The 13,546-nt window shown below is 46.2% G+C and overlaps 1 long non-coding RNA gene across 3 annotated transcripts in view; it reads right to left on the reverse strand.

Moving 5' to 3' along the window:
- The window catches only part of LOC134933045 (uncharacterized), a 164,962-nt gene that overhangs the window by 83,682 nt on the left and 67,734 nt on the right, over positions 1 to 13,546 (reverse strand). Inside the window, exon 1 of one of the 3 annotated variants that reach the window (XR_010179577.1) lies at positions 13,178 to 13,286. The exons of 1 other annotated variant lie outside the window; for it this stretch is intronic. This is a non-coding gene — a long non-coding RNA (uncharacterized LOC134933045). Of the gene's footprint in view, positions 1 to 13,177; positions 13,287 to 13,546 lie in introns of those variants that run through there. One more of the 3 variants, XR_010179576.1, reaches the window with a different exon arrangement.

Raw genomic sequence — 13,546 nt, forward strand, 5'->3', positions numbered from 1 at the left:
TGATGGTGAGAATCCCAACAGGGGTTCAGTAAGTATACTTACTCCGCCCCCCCTTCTACAACCCTCCTAACTCTCCCCACCTGCAGCCTAACCCTAACTCTCCCCGGTGGTGCCTAAACCTAACCCTCCCTCCCCGCAGCCTAACCCTAACCCCCTCCCCACACACACAGCCTAACTCTACCCCCCCCCCCCATGCCTAAACCTAATGCCCCCCTGCGGCCCAACCTTAACAGTCCCCTGGCATACTTACGATCCAGATGCCCGCTGTTGGGATTCCGGCATCGGTATTTTGACTGATGTCGGAATTCCGGCGATGGCTTTCTGGCTGCGTGCGTGTCAGGAATCCCACACCAGGATTTTGACTGCCATCATCCCGACCACTGAATTCTGAATGCAGCCCACTTTGTCACATCTGTATACAGTTATATATACATCAGTAATAGGACAAATCAATTGTACATATGTTATGACCTGTAATACAGTAGCCCCAATTCAGATTATACCACACAGTAGTGCCACTTACTAACAATATGCCACACAGTATTACACCACACAAGAACACCCACAATTCCCATTATGCCATAAATTAGTGCCCACAATTCACGATGCTCCACACGTTAGTGCCCCTTATTTATATTATGTTACACTGTAGTGCCCATTATTCACATTTTGCTACACAGTAGTGTCCCTATTCATATTATATCACAATAGTTCCATTTATTTACATTATGCCACACAGTAGTGTTCCTTATCCACATTATACCACTGTAGTACCCTATATTCACATTATTATTATGTCACAGTGATGCCCGATTCACATTATGTCACACAGAAGTTATCCTTATTTACATTATGCCACACAGTAGTACCCCTTATCCACATTTTGTCACAATAGTACCCCTTACTCACCACTATTCATCTTCTTTACCCTAATAAGCCCAGACCCCTTTTGACCCTCTCCAGCACCTTGGGTTCTTGAGAAAGGAAACCTGGCTCCCCATCAGTTAACAGTGGCCATCTTTCAGTAGCCTGTTAGCCTCTGCTGCTCTGCTAGATCTCTATTTACTGCAGCCTGGGGTTACTCATGGTACAGCACAAAGCGGCCAGAAAGCAAGCGGTCCTGGATCATTAAAAATGTAATGGCCTGGGGGTGAGGGGAACATGGTACCCTGCCCTAAAGGCCCAACCCACCACTGGGGGCAGCATAGTGTGAAACAGGGGATGACCACATGTTACTAATGCAATTTGCAGCATTGTAAGTGTCGGATTAAAAACTTTAATCAAGATACTTTGCCACAATGTTTAAAATTGTAAAGCAGACAGTTACTATGCTGCAGATTGCATTAGTTCGACATCATGCTGCCCTTTCTGACTGTCGACCTTGTGAATATTGATAATGTAACTACATCCCCAGTGAAACCTGGGATTCCCCATCCAACATAATTTCTCCTATAGCTCTTTCAGACAAGGAGACTGACAAATGAAAGGTGTGAGCATCCTCATCACTGCATCTTCTGGATCATTTTGCCTCTTTCTCTCCTTTTCCTCCTTTGAAGTCCATTTACATTACCGTCATCTACCAGCCCCCTGACCCTGTCTTCCAATTGTTTGATATATTTACTGCCTGGCTCCTCTGTTTTTATCCTCCCTTAAATCTATAGTGATCTCGATATCACTACTGATAAACCAACCAACCAACCAACCAACCAACCAACTAACTCTGTTACTGTCAAACTTCTCTTCCTCTCTTTTTCAACTGGCATCTCCCAGTGGGCTTTCTCCCCCACCCACTTACTTGAGCCTTTTCCAAACTCTGTGCTAGCTCCAACTTTTTCAATTAAACCTGCCCTTTCTTTGACAGCACCCTGATTTCCTTCAGCCTCTCCCCATCTCCTACACAACTCCATAACACACACTAACATAATCTTGATGTTTTTGACCCTACCATGTCTTCCTTCAACAACTCTTCTCCTAACACTGCTCTGTCATGCTGCAATCTGATTGTTTCTCTGTATATCTGCACTCACACCACCTGAGCCCCCCACTCAACCACCGCTCTAACTATTCACAGCCTTTGGCAAGCTAAAAACATCAGCACGTTACTTGCAAAAGTGTGCTTCACCTCTTAATGTGACTGGAGGAAATCATGGTCCTGTGTCATGTTATCCCACATCTACCTGACCCCTTGATCTTGTACTCTCCCATTGGTTTCAAACCCTCATCCTTGCTCTATTGCTCTTCAATCAATGCATGCGCAAATAAATCTATGCTCAAATAAATCTTCTAATCCCAATTTAAAGTCTCTCATTATCTACAAATTACTTGAGTGACTTGTCTATGAGCCCTTACAAGGTTCCCATCCTTTTACTCCATTCTTGACCCACTCAAATCTGGCTTCCATTTATTAAAGTGACCAACGATATTCTGTCTGGCAAATCTAATGGTTATTTCTACTTGCTCATGTTCCTGGAACAATATGCTGCTTTCAACACCCTTTGCTCCTTAACACCACTTACTCCATTGGTCTTTGTGGCCAAGATGGCTACTGGCTCACTAGGTACCCCTGCATTAGCTCCTTCTCTGAACTACCTCCAGCTCCTACTCTACTTACTCTAGCCTTTGGGGGCCCATAAGACTCTGTCATCCACTCTTCTCACTGCACATTTCTTACCATAGTGAACTAAACATATTGGGGTAAATTTACTAAGGTCCCGATTTTGACCGAGATGCCGTTTTTTCATCAAAGTGTCATCTCGGTAATTTACTAAGCAATAATCACGGCAGTGATGAGGGCATTCGTAATATTTTGGAAGTCCTAGGAAAAAATCACGAATGAATACACCATCGGTCAAAACGCGGCTGTTTAAGTATGAATCTCGGTCATTTACTAAGAAGTGCAAAGCAACAAATAAAAACACTGCCGTGAAAAATTACAACTCGTAAAAAAGTGCTTTAAAAAAACAGACCTGCTTTTTTAATCCGTGATTGTATAGGCATGCAGGGATCCATGAGATCCGTGCATGTATATCAGTGGGAAGGGGTGGGAAAGTGGTTATTTTCTTTAAAAAAATTGCGTGGGGTCCCCCCTCCTAAGCATAACCAGCCTCGGGCTCTTTGAGCCGATCCTGGTTGCAGAAATATGGGGGGGAAATTGACAGGGGTTCCCCCATATTTAAGCAACCAGCATCGGGCTCTGCGCCTGGTCCTGGTTCCAAAAATACGGGGGACAAAAAGAGTAGGGGTCCCCCGTATTTCTAAAACCAGCACCGGGCTCCACTAGCTGGACAGATAATGCCACAGCCGGGGGTCACTTTTATATAGTGCCCTGCGGCCGTGGCATCAAAATCCAACTAGTCACCCCTGGCCGGGGTACCCTGGGGGAGTGGGGACCCCTTCAATCAAGGGGTCCCCCCCCAGCCACCCAAGGGCCAGGGGTGAAGCCCGAGGCTGTCCCCCCCATCCAATTGGCTGCGGATGGGGGGCTGATAGCCTTTTGTCAAAATGAAAAGATATTGTTTTTAGTAGCAGTACTACAAGTCCCAGCAAGCCTCCCCCGCATGCTGGTACTTGGAGAACCACAAGTACCAGCATGTGGCGGAAAAACGGGCCCGCTGGTACCTGTAGTACTACTACTAAAAAAATACCCAAATAAACACAAGACACACACACCTTGAAAGTAAAGATTTATTACATACATCCACACAAACATATACACATACTTACCTTATGTTCACACGCAGGTCGGTCCTCTTCTCCAGTAGAATCCAAGGGGTACCTGTTGAAAAAATTCTACTCACCAGATCCAGGGTCCCAGGCTCCTCGTAGCATCCTTTTGTAATCCACGTACTTGAATAAAATAACAAAACGGAGACCCGAGCCACGAACTGAAAGGGGCCCCATGTTTTCGCATGGGACTCCTTTCCCCGAATGCCAGAAACCCACTCTGACTTCTGTCTAAGTGGGTTTCCTCAGCCAATCAGGGAGCGCCACGTTGTAGCACTCTCCTGATCGGCTGTGTGCTCCTGTACTGACTGACAGGCGGCACACGGCAGTGTTACAATGTAGCGCCTATGCGCTACATTGTAACCAATGATGGGAACTTTCTGCTCAGCGGTGACGTCACTTTAGGTCAACCGCAGGGCAGAAAGTTCCCACCATTGGTTACAATGGAGCGCATAGGCGCTACATTGTAACACTGCCGTGTGCCGCCTGTCAGTCAGTACAGGAGCACACAGCCGATCAGGAGAGTGCTACAACGTGGCGCTCCCTGATTGGCTGAAGAAACCCACTTAGACAGAAGTCAGAGTGGGTTTCTGGCATTCGGGGAAAGGAGTCTCATGTGAAAACATGGGGCCCCTTTCAGTTCGTGGCTCGGGTCTCCGTTTTGTTATTTTATTCAAGTACGTGGATTACAAAAGGATGCTACGAGGAGCCTGGGACCCTGGATCTGGTGAGTAGAATTTTTTCAACAGGTACCCCTTGGATTCTACTGGAGAAGAGGACCGACCTGCGTGTGAACATAAGGTAAGTATGTGTATATGTTTGTGTGGATGTTTGTAATAAATCTTTACTTTCAAGGTGTGTGTGTCTTGTGTTTATTTGGGTATTTTTTTAGTAGTAGTACTACAGGTACCAGCGGGCCCGTTTTTCCGCCGCATGCTGGTACTTGTGGTTCTCCAAGTACCAGCATGCGGGGGAGGCTTGCTGGGACTTGTAGTACTGCTACTAAAAACAATATCTTTTCATTTTGACAAAAGGCTATCAGCCCCCCATCCGCAGCCAATTGGATGGGGGGGACAGCCTCGGGCTTCACCCCTGGCCCTTGGGTGGCTGGGGGGGGGGACCCCTTGATTGAAGGGGTCCCCACTCCCCCAGGGTACCCCGGCCAGGGGTGACTAGTTGGATTTTTGATGCCACGGCCGCAGGGCACTATATAAAAGTGACCCCCGGCTGTGGCATTATCTGTCCAGCTAGTGGAGCCCGGTGCTGGTTTTAAAAATACGGGGGACCCCTACTCTTTTTGTCCCCCGTATTTTTGGAACCAGGACCAGGCGCAGAGCCCGATGCTAATTGCTTAAATATGGGGGAACCCCTGTCATTTTTTTCACCATATTTTTGCAACCAGGATCGGCTCAAAGAGCCCGAGGCTGGTTATGCTTAGGAGGGGGGACCCCACGCATTTTTTTTGTGTGATTTTACAGGGTTTAATTTAAAAAAAAAAAAAAAAAATGAACCCCAGCACGGATCACACAGATCCGGCCGAGATTCATTTTTAAAAAGTCGGCAGTGTTTTGCTAATCACTGCCGTAAAAATAAAAATAAAAACACGAATGACATCGACATCGGAACAAAAGAAAAATCCGAATACGACAGCTTAGTAAATTAGTCGTAATAAATTCAAAAAGTTGCAGTTTTACACTTTCGATGTCATTCGTGATTGAACTTTGACCTGAAACGGGAAAATACGAATCTTAGTAAATTTACCCCATTGTTTGGTCTCTGCTATACTGATGAAACCAAAATCTACCTCTCCTCCCAAATCTCTCTCATTTTCTCCTTTCTCCTGTATCCAGCTGTATATCATCCTGTATGTCCCAATGCTAAGGCTCAACATTGCATTACTATATTGCCCACATGTAGAGTCTTGAATCCTCTCACATCTCTCTTAATTTCTCTGTGGTCTACTCTATGCTCTGCTTTGATGTCATCATTGACTCTACCCTCTTTTCATTGCCCACATCAAGTCTCTCTCCTGTTTCTTCTAGCTTTGTGACTTTTCCAGGATTAAACCCTTCCTGACATAGATGTTACCAAAGCTCTTACATAGTCTATCGCTATTTCTAACCTTAATTGCAGCAACATCCTCCTGTATGGCTTCCCTCTCACTCATCTCTACCCAACTGAAACCATCCCCAATATCACAGATTGATTTTCTGCCACTCTGCTTCCCCCTCCAAGAACTGCTATAACATTCACTGGCTCACCGTTCCTTACAGAATGAATTTTAAACTATTTATGTCTATTCTCCCTCATCTACAAAGTCCTTAGACTTTCCTCTCATCCCTCTCGATCTTTGATTTCATCTCACTCTACACTCACCTCCCATGATCTTTGCTCTGCCAATGACCAGCGCCTATATTTTCAGCTGTTAATCATCACATTACACTTCCACCTTCTAGACTTCTCCCACATTGCACCACACCTATAGAATGCATTTCAACATCCAATAAGACTAATTATTTCAATACTCATTTATATTGTACTTGTTCATCAAAGCCTCAGTGTTTTACCTTATTTAAATACCTGTTTTCCAACTTCCCACTGTCTCCCCATTAGAATGCGCACTCTGATTTGTTGGGCCCTCCCTTATCTTGGCCTCTTGTCTACCCAATTTGCCCAACTGTGCATTCTTATATCTTGCCTCCCGCATGTTCTTTATGACACTTGTTACATAGCTTGACCATTACATCTTATGGGCCTGATTCAGCATGGATCGCAAAAGCAAAATCTTTCTCTAATGAGCAAAACCATGTGCATTGCAGGGGAAGCAGATGTAACATGTGCAGAGAGAGTTAGATTTAGGTGGGGTGTGTCCAAACTGAAATCTAAATTGCAGTGTAAAAATAAAGCAGCCAGTATTTACCCTGCACAGAAACAATATAACCCACCCAAATCTAACTTGTACAGCAAGGAAATACTCACTATACCCATTTAATTTCATTTCATTTCAGTAACTATTTTCTGGATTATAATATTTTATGTTACAAATACATTTAGTCCAGTTGTGTACTGTGAGGACAGAGGACATGGCTTTTACATGCCATTTTTTTTTAAACTTTTGTTATAATTAAAAACTCTTAAAATCACAGCGACGTGTTCAGGCATTCTCCTACTACACAATGCTGCAAGTTACTGCACTGATGTAATATACCAGCAATGTAATTATGGTCACTATGGGGGTAATTCAGAGTTGATTGCAGCAGAAGATTTGTTAGCAGTTGGGCAAAACCATGGCCCTCATTCCGAGTTGTTCGCATTGCACACGCTAGGCCGCCGCTCTCTGGGAGTGTATTTTAGCATAGCAGAATTGCGAACGAAAGATTAGCAGATTTGCGAATAGAAAATTCTTAGCAGTTTCTGAGTAGCTCCAGACTTACTCAGCCATTGCGATCAGTTCAGTCAGTTTCATTCCTGGTTTGACGTCACAAACACACCCAGCGTTTGCCCAGACACTCCCCCATTTCTTCACACTCCCGCATTTTTCCCAGAAACGCCAGCGTTTTTTCGCACACTCCCATGAAACGGGCAGTTTCCGCCCAGAAACACCCACTTCCTGTCAATCACGCTCCGATCACGAGAACGATGAAAAATCCTCGTTATGCTGTGAGTAAAATACCTAACTTTTGAGTAAAATAACTAAGCACATGCGCTCTGCGAACCTTGCGCATGCGCAGTAAGCGACCAATCGCAATATAGCGAAACTCGGCAACGAGCGAACAACTTGGAATGAGGGCCAATGTGCACTGCAGGTGTGGCAGATATAACATTTGCAAAGAGAGTTAGATTTGGGTGGGTTTTTGTTTCTGTGCAGGGTAAATACTGGCTGCTTTATTTTTACACAACAATTTAGATATCAGTTTGAACACACCCCACCCAAAACTAACTCTCTCTGCACATGTTATATCTGCCCCCACCCTTGCAGTGCACATAGGTGGTTATTCTGAGTTAATGACTCGCTAGCAGTTTATAGAAGTCGTGCAAACGTTAAGCCGCCTCCCTCTGGAAGTTTATTTTATCTTAGCAGAAGTGCAAACGAAAGGATCGCAGAGCGACTACAAAAACAAATTGTGCAGTTTCAGAGTAGCTCCTGACCTACTCCTAGCTTGCGATGACTGCAGACTGTTCAGTTCTGGATTTGACGTCACAGACACGCCCTGCGTCCGCCCAGCCACGCCTGCGTTTTTCTTGGCACGCCTGTGTTTTTTCGAACACTCCCTAAAAACGGTCAGTTGACACCCAGAAACGCCCACTTCATGTCAATCACTCTGCGTCCAGCAGTGCGACTGAAAAGCTTTGCTAGACCTTGTGTAAAACTACATCGGCCGTTGTGAAAATACATTGCGCGTGCGCATTGTGCCGCATACGCATGCGCAGAAGTGCCTTTTTTTGCTTCATCGATGCGCATCGAACATTTTCAGGTAGCGATCAATTCGGAATGACCACCATGGTTTTGCCCAACTGATAACAATAACTGATGTCAAATTGACTCATTACAAGCCGCCTCTGCTGGTTGCGCCGCGCTGGAGAAGCCGGAGGCAGGGGAGGAGAGCAGCAGCGTCGGAGGCAGGGGAGGAGAAGGAGGAGGGATGGGGACTGGAGCCGCAGCAGCGCTATGTAATTGGTAGAGGGGCCACTGCAGCAGCCCCCTCTCTCCTTACGCATTGGCTGCCCGGCGCTGCTGTGAATGCTGGGATGCGCTTCCCTCATCCCAGCATTCACAGCGGAGTCGGACAGCCAATGCGGAAGCAGAGGGACAGCTGCAGCGGCGCCTCTATCAATTACATAGCGCTGCTGCGGCTCCAGTCCCCCTCCCTCCTCCTCCTTCTTCCCTGCTTGGGATCTGCCAGCACTGAGGAGCCTGACTGCCAGCGAGGAGAGATGGTAAGCGTCTGTCTGTCTGTCTGTCTGTCTCTCTTTCTCTCTCTATCTCTCTGTTCTGTCTGCCGCAATGTGTAAAAAGGGGGACTGGCTTCCGTAATGTGTGAAAAGGGGGATTATCTGCCGTAATGTATAAAAAGGGGGATGCTGTATGCAGGGGTGTATCTATGGGTCCGAGCGCCCCTGGCAAAGTAAGGGGTTGGTGCCCCCTACACACATTTGAAATAAGGTGCGAGTATTGGAAATGAGGCATGGTCTTGTGGGTGAAGGGCATGGACACAATAGTACTTCCAATTCAAATTATGTCACACAGTAGTGTCCCTTATTCACACTATACTTCACAGTAGTGTCTCGTATTCACGTTACACCATCCCTCCCCCCTAACCCTAATACACATTTCCCACAGCCTGACCCTAAACCAGCCCACCCCAACATCTTCAGTGGTGCCTAACCCTAACCCACCCTTGCTAATCTCCCTCCCTGCCGCCTAACGCTCCCACCCTCACAGCCTAAACCTTTACCCTTCCATGCGGCTTGCCAGTGGTGACTTTGGCAGGGCCGCAACTAGGGGGGGGCTAGGGGGGAATGTGACCCGGGCGCTGGATCAGAGGGGGTGCCAGGACAGTCACTTTAACACCTTAACACCGGCCTCCCCCTGCGGCTGCAAGGAGCCGGACGCACTGGACTGAATAAACCGCTGAGACTGGCGCACAGATTACACACCGCCACGGCCAGCCAAGTACCGGGCACTGACTGTCAGCCGCTACCTGGGAGAGCCGACGCCTCCGCAGTGACACCCCGGGCCTGGGTGATGACAGCAGCCAATCAGCACCGGCTGCCCCGGGCTCACTCCGGGCTTCGTGTGCAGCGAGCAGGAGGGCAGGAAGAGCCGGGTGCGGTGAACAGCAGTCCGCTGTGGGTGATGACTGCTCCACCTGCCTGTGCAACCAGCATAAGGAGAGACACCCGGGGCCAGAGGTAGGCAGCTGCCGCATTCGTGCATTATATAACACAGGGGAGGGGGACTACAAGTTCCAGCCGGTGGGACACGCACACCTGCCGTGTAATGAGCAGCATCTCCAGGTCAGTTAATTGCACCGTACACCCATGCCTGGCTGCAGCTGCCTCCATGCACTGTCAGTGTACAGTCCTCATATCATATGCTGCACTAGTGTCTGTGATAGAGGGATGGTAGTGTACTCATTGCTGTATATTATACACCTGCCATACACCCATGCCGTTTTATATTTTTTCTGTTAATTTGTATTTTTATTACAATCTGTTTTATTTTATTTCTGTATTTTTTTTATTTGTGGGGGGTGGGGTGGTGGTGGTGGTGAGGGGTGCCAAATTACTGCCTTGCCCCGGGCGCTGAAAATCCTAGTTTCGGCCCTGACTTTGTCACCAACTCGGTCTGGATTTTGGCATTCTGCATCGCAATCTATGTTGGGATGCCAGCATCAGCATTCCGAGCAGTTTCGGGATGCTGGCGTCAGCTTTCCGACCGCCGGGATGCCAAACGCCGGCATCTTGACTATATCCCGAATGAAATGCTAATGAGATGCTGTGAGATGAGCCTCAAATGGACCCAGCCATTAACCAAACACCATTAGTTGGGTGGTAGAAGTGCTTCCTGTTAGAAAAAAACATCAGGGTGCCATCACTTCCAAGATAAAATGATCAATTATGCAATTAACTGATATACATTTCCTTGAACCTGGGCTTGAAATAGGTAAGATGTGTATTTTCTTTATTACACTCAACAAGTTAAAGTTTTCGCTTACTTACTTACATCTAACATGCATGAAAATCGTGTAGTTTTCCAGGTACTACAGTCCCGTCCCCAAAACACTGCCTCTATTTTATTATCTTCAACAACAAATAGACCTATAGCACTGTGCTGTATAATAATTGCTGTGTACCTGGTGAGAGACTGTTACTGCCGGCGCGGCGCCAGTGTTTGTCAGCACAGCACTGCACTAGTGATCAGACTAGTGTCCGTCAGCACCGCACTGCACTAGTGATCAGACTAGTGTCCGGCAGCACCGCACTGCACTAGTGATCAGACTAGTGTCCGGCAGCACCGCACTGCACTAGTGATCAGACTAGTGTCCGGCAGCACCGCACTGCACTAGTGATCAGATTAGTGTCCGGCAGCACCGCACTGCACTAGTGATCAGACTAGTGTCCGGCAGCACCGCACTGCACTAGTGATCAGACTAGTGTCCGGCAGCCCCGCACTGCACTAGTGATCAGACTAGTGTCCGGCAGCACCGCACTGCACTAGTGATCAGACTAGTGTCCGGCAGCACCGCACTGCACTAGTGATCAGACTAGTGTTCGGCAGCACCGCACTTGTAATCAGACTCAAAATAAACTACAGTTCCCAGCAGCCTTTGCTGCCGGGAGCTCCCAGCAACAAGGGCTGTTGGGAGCTTTAGTTTATTTTGAGTCTGATTACAAATGCCGTGCTGCCGGACACCAGCGCCGCTCCAGCAATAACAGACTCTCCCAAGGTACAGTCTGACAGTACTACTTCTCTACCCTTTGGCCGCGGGTGGCACAGCCAGGCGGCGCCCCCTCCTTACCTGGCGCCCCTGGCGAGTGCCATCCTGGCCAATGGGAAGATACACCCCTGGCTGTATGTCGTAATGTGTAAAAAGGGGGACTGGCTGCCGTAATGTGTAAAAAGGGGGACGCTGTCTGCCGTAATGTATAAAAAGGGGGACTGGCAGCCATAATGTGTAAAGAGGGGGACGCTGTCTGCCGTAATGTGTAAAAAGGGGGACTGTCTGCTGTAATGTGTAAAAGGGGCTCTACCTGGTGTAGTGGCGCTACTGTTTAGCGTAATTTGAATAATGGAAACTACTGTGCACCGTAGTATGAATTGGCATTATTTTGTGTCCACGCCCCTATATATTTTTCACGTTCCTACGGCACGCACTGCCCCTTTCTTGCATGGCTGGGGGGTGGGGGGGCGCCAATGCTGTTTCTTGCACACAGCGCTAAAATGCCTAGTTACGGCACTGGTCTCTTAGGGCATCTACAAACACAACAGCCCCTTTGAGCCTCAATTTCTATTTTCTATAAGTATTTCAATAACACAAAGAGAGTTATGTAATAGGTTCCGAGAATACAAAAGCAGTGTAATCTCAGCAACACCAGCTTTATAGTTGATTGCTGTTTTAAATTTAGCGAGGAACTCGCCAAAACTACACTATACTGCTTCCATGATTTCTGTACCTATAACAAAACTACCTAAAGCACCTATGGACTTGTCTCAATTTGTAGGGAACATTGATTAAGGCACACTGGTGCAGAAGAAAGACGTCTGCAGGCTATATCAGGCGTGTGTGTGTGTGTGTGTGTGTGTGTGTGTGTGTGTGTGTGTGTGTGTGTGTGTGTGTGTGTGTGTGTGTGTGTGTGTGTGTGTGTGTGTGTGTGTGTGTGTGTGTGTGTGTGTGTGTGTGTGTGTGTGTGTGTGTGTGTGTGTGTGTGTGTGTGTGTGTGTGTGTGTGTGTGTGTGTGTGTGTAAATGACGTGATTAGGAATACCACGTTCATATGAGCTAGTGATGCTACTATTGAGGTTACTACTCAGTAACCAAATGAAGGCAGTACACTGTTATTAGCTCCTCCAGCTGGAGAGTCCTGTAATTTGCATCCAAAATAATGGGTGTTGGCCTTGATTTCTCAACCCCTTAAGAGAAATCAAGTGCTAGAACATGTGCTGTAAATGAAAGGAAATCAGATTATATATTGTACTTAAACAGCCTTGTTTATGCTGTAATTATAGTGAATACTACAACAATGGCTTCATTTTGAATGCCGAGTTTACATTCAGACACAAACCCACCTTTAGATAAAAGACATATAATATGAGGATGTCATAGAATCCTTTATACTGAAGAACAAACTATTTTATGGATTTTTTATCATTATAAAGGTAGTATGTTTTTTACATACAGTATAAAACCCAACAAACTGCTCTACATTACATTAGCATGGACCTGTCACTTCAAAAAATCCCATCTCACTTCATAGACAGGATCTTACAGAATGTTAATTGATGCTTTATTCTTCGACCACGTACAAATAACAGCAACAATGCTATCAACTGTAATAATGGATGGGCTGCTTGTTTTACATTTAGATTACATTAAACTTGCTTTGCTAATTTATTGGGAAGAGAAAAGTCTGAGAGACTCAAACAGAGCTGTGCAGAAAAAGCAGTATTAGAAAATATGTATACACACATAAAACATAAATCAGAATAAATATAATTACAATTTACATTAATTTACAGTGGGTTTTTTTATGAATAACATTATACTATCTCTGACTCTGCTCATTATTCCAAAAGAATAAAACGGGAAATTGGAATCTACAAATACCCGGAGACAATAAACTCTAATCCCACCTCAGATGTATCAGTATCTGTTTTCTTGTTAAGGTTGTAGCAGGTTTTCTCTGATTATCTGCATCATGTACCTTATGTTAGAACCCTGTAGCATCCTTACCTGTCAGTGAGCTCTTCCGTAGATTTCCCGTTGGTTCTGCATTCTTGTTGCAGATTCCTATGCACACAGCTAGCAGACAGCACAGGCAGGTTCTCTGCTGTCACATGTGTTCTCAAGCCAACCAACAGAATGAGCTTTACTATTATTAACACTTGCACTGCTGGAAGAGCCTGGTACGCAATGTCAGACAATACACCTTAATGGAATAGTCAGTGGTATTATCAATAAATGCATGAAACCTTTTTCAGTTGCATTTATGACACTTCCAGATTTGTTCCTGGCTAGGCACATATTGACTGTTGCAGTTGTCGGAGCTATAATCTACGGTATTTGTTTAAATTCAGGCTGCATGCTGACAATAACCTTTTA

Source organism: Pseudophryne corroboree, chromosome 6, assembly GCF_028390025.1.
Source record: "Pseudophryne corroboree isolate aPseCor3 chromosome 6, aPseCor3.hap2, whole genome shotgun sequence".
NCBI classification, from domain to species: domain Eukaryota; kingdom Metazoa; phylum Chordata; class Amphibia; order Anura; family Myobatrachidae; genus Pseudophryne; species Pseudophryne corroboree.